This window comes from Helianthus annuus, chromosome 5 (genome assembly GCF_002127325.2).
Source record: "Helianthus annuus cultivar XRQ/B chromosome 5, HanXRQr2.0-SUNRISE, whole genome shotgun sequence".
NCBI classification, from domain to species: Eukaryota; Viridiplantae; Streptophyta; class Magnoliopsida; order Asterales; family Asteraceae; genus Helianthus; species Helianthus annuus.
The window spans coordinates 155,500,741-155,504,620 of NC_035437.2; the positions used below are offsets into that span (position 1 = coordinate 155,500,741).

The following is a 3,880-nucleotide window of genomic DNA, read 5'->3' on the forward strand; positions in this document are numbered from 1 at the left end:
GTGAGTCCAAAAGGCATCACTAGGAACTCGTAATGACCATAACGAGTCCTAAATGCAGTCTTGTGTACATCTTCATCTTTCACCTTCAGTTGATGATAGCCTGATCTCAAATCAATCTTAGAAAAGTAGCTTGCCCCTTGCAATTGATCGAACAGATCATCGATCCTGGGCAAAGGATACCTATTCTTGATAGTGACCTTATTAAGCTCACGGTAATCGATACATAAACACATCGATCCATTCTTCTTCTTGACAAACAAGATTGGCGCTCCCCATAGAGACGAATTAGGTCTAATGGAACCTTTGGCTAGTAAATCATCTAGCTGCGTCCTCAATTCCTTCATCTCTGTTGATGCTAACCTATAAGGTGTTCTCGCAACCGGTGCTGCTCCATGAATGATGTCAATTCTGAATTCTACTTGCCTATCTGGTGGTAAACCAGGTAGTTCTTCAGGGAAAACTTCAGGGTATTCAGAAATGACTGGAATATCTTCAATCTTGGGCTTCTGCTCATCAATAGTCACCTGTGCCATATAAATGACACAACCCTTCTTCAAGCACCTAGATGCCTTGAGTATAGACACTTGCTCAGGCAATCCATACTGGGTATCTCCTTGAATGGTAAGCGACTCACCAGACGGAGTCTTAATCACCACTTGCTTCTTGTTACAGATGATCTGGGCTTGGTTATGCGATAACCAATCCATGCCTAATACTATATCAAATCCGGCTAACTTCAAAGGAAGCAAGGACAAAGGAAAAGAGTGGTTCCTAAAAGATATAACACATCCAACTAACATGGTTGAGGCGGTTTCTAAGGTTCCATCAGCTAGCTCCACCTCATATTTCACACTTAAGGTTTTAACAGGTAAATTCAGCAACTTACAAAACTTATTATCTACGAAAGACTTATCAGCTCCAGAATCAAAAAGTACTCTTGCATAGACATCATTTATGAGGAAGGTACCTGTTATCACATTGTCGTCCTGAATTGCCTCCTGTGCGTTCATCTGGAAGACCCTAGCATTGGTCTTCTTGGCTTCCTCAGGCTTCTTGGCGTATTTGGGGCAGTTAGTCTTAATGTGCCCTTTCTCGTTGCAGCTGTAGCAGGTAGCATCTTTAATCCTCTTGCAGTCAATAGTCTTATGCTCTTTAGACTTGCATAACCCATGTAACGCCCTGCATTTTCGTATTTCTATACTTTTAGAGAATTCGTGTCTGTTTTCTATTTTTGGAATCGCAGTCGAAATCAGATTGAGAAACGGATTTAAAACGGCGATAACGTAATTTTTCGTGAGGTTTACTGTGATCGGCGAACAAACATGACAAACGACAATCGACCGTATGTTAGGTGTTTTAAATACTAAAATATTATTTTACGACGTTACAAAGTGTTCAGATTTTGTAAACGGGCTGATAAGAGAATTCGGGCCACTAAACACGGGGACTGAGCTTGTGGGCCTTTGGCCCAAGCCCAAACCCACTAATTAGATACCCTATGTATAAATAACTTGTGAAAACCCTATCCTTCCTTTTAGTCAGCCGCACATACTGCTTCCCCATTGTTTTCTTTTGTTTGCTGCTAATCCAAGCATACACACACATACACAAAAACCATTTGAGGCACTCATACATAACACAAGCTAATCACCCTCTCGTTTCCCCATCCCCTCTGCAATATCATCCAACACACAAGCATCACACCCACCTAAGCTTGTGAGAGAAGGGTATTACCATTACCAAGAAAAGAAAAGCTGAACTAGAGAGCGAGAGGAAACGGTGGCCGACGTTGAGTTCTGGAGAGCCGCGGCGGCGGCAGACGGCAGCGCCGCCGTCTGCAGCGGCGGTGATGCGTGATTTCGTTGCTCCGACGGGTTTCACCGATCTGGTTCAGGGATTCCGGTTCGAGTCTCGAGTTGGGTTCCAGTCGGTTCGGGTTCCGATTCAGATTATGTGTCGATTTCAGTCATGTTCCGACTTGGTTTAGCTTCCGGCCTCGGGTTCGGGTCCTGTTCGACTTCAGTCTACTCCGGTCATCATCCGTTCCTGTTCAGACTCGGTACGGAGGTCGACAAAAACTGTCCTTCATCGTGTTCGGTACACCTTGTTTCCTATTTCATTCCCTCGTTTAATTAATTGATGATCTTCTCTGGAAACAAAAAGAAAATATAGATATACAAACGGTTTCTGTTGATTGTTTATTTTATAAAGAAGAGTAAAAAGAATTCATGTTATATACACACCACTCCTACAGTGGTCAAGTATCATTTCATAGAAAAAAAAAGCTAGAATTCTCCTATTACATGTATGTTACCTTTTTTTTTTAATTGTCGATCAAACTTGTTTTTATGGAAATAATACAGGTTAGTATGAATAAGAGAATTAGGATGGTAAGAATAATACATTAATAATTACTTTTAATAATAATTATTATAATAGATAAGAAAGATGCAATCAAAGTTACGAACCTATTTACTGGTGTTTAAGAAAACTAATAAATAAATGAATACTTTAATTCGTCAATAATAAAACTTGTAGGATTTCGTTAATAACTTAACTAACCAACGTTTTATTATAATTCTTTATCATAAGACAAACCATATTATACAAAAAAATTAGTTTATAAAATAATAAATATTAGGAATCTAATTTAAATTCTTTTCTTTAATAGAACCATTAAGCCTCAACTGTTTACATTATTTTTTTTTTTATGTATTCTATCTTTTATAATAAAACCTTTAACATTTAGATAATAACACCAACCTTTTACAAAAAGGAATTCTTTTATAACAAAACAAACTAATAAATGTGACAAATTTATATATATTAGGAATTACTTTTAACCAATAAACAATGACGAGCTCGTTATGTGCTATTTTAAATATCTAGGCTAAACACTCTCGTTCACTCTTTTGAAATTTCGTTTACTCATACGCCATCGTTTGCCCGTATAGGGTGACCTCGTTGTTCCAACCTCCTAATCTTTTACACTCATCAACGCTTGGATAATCGGAAGGCTTAGCAATGAAGTGAGTATACTCGCAACCCCCTTTTTATGTTTTCCCCTTTTTGGGGTGTAACATGTTTTACTATTAAACTACACTTAAACTTATTCTTTATGCAATGCACAAAACAATCCTTATACATGAATACTATGTTATGATACTTGATGCTTACGTGGACCATACTTATGTGATATGTTTTAGTCATTAGCTCTCACGAGCCTCCCTTCGACATGTATAGCGATATAGGAGTAACGCACCGCCCCCCTTAAACTTGGGTCAGGTTGAATTAATTAAACTTTCTTGCGTAAACAGAGGTTGGCTAGAAATATTGCATGCCACGTTAGGTTGATCTCGTATGAACTAAGTTGCCATGTGGATTCGTTTTAAACTTTTATACTTATACTTATGCTTAAACTTGTATACTCGCCTTTGCTTTTGCATTGAATTGTATATTAAACATGTTGCAGGTTGAGGTTTGATGATGCTATGAAAACGGACTAGCAAAGATGCCTAGATACTCACTTAGACGTCTTAGGTCAAATATATTGTATGAATTTCATATTTGTTGTTGTATTGTTCTCTTGTATTTTTAATGTATTGTAACATTTATTCATGAATGAAACCAATTTATCTTTAATTCTATTGTCACAATTAGCGTTATGAGTGATGAGCAATCTTTCTTCGTCTCACTCCGATGTTTCCGCCATCGGTTGGGGTGTGACAACCCACATGCAGGTGGTCCTGATTGAGACTTGGTCTCAAGCCTGCATTTCCCAAAGTGGCGTTTTTGGCAAGTCGTGCACTTTGGCTTCTCCTCTGTTTCCTGACTATTCTTTCCAGACCCAAACTTCTTAGAATCAGTGTTTCCCTTGTGC

General features: G+C 38.4%; 1 long non-coding RNA gene across 1 annotated transcript; it reads left to right on the forward strand.

The window, feature by feature from the left end:
- Window positions 1-1,544: 1,544 nt before the first annotated feature.
- On the forward strand, window positions 1,545-3,642 carry LOC118492368. The gene is made up of 3 exons (XR_004893375.1): window positions 1,545-2,097; window positions 2,955-3,029; window positions 3,473-3,642. It is a non-coding gene; the product is annotated as an uncharacterized LOC118492368 (long non-coding RNA).
- The last annotated feature ends 238 nt before the right edge of the window (window positions 3,643-3,880 follow it).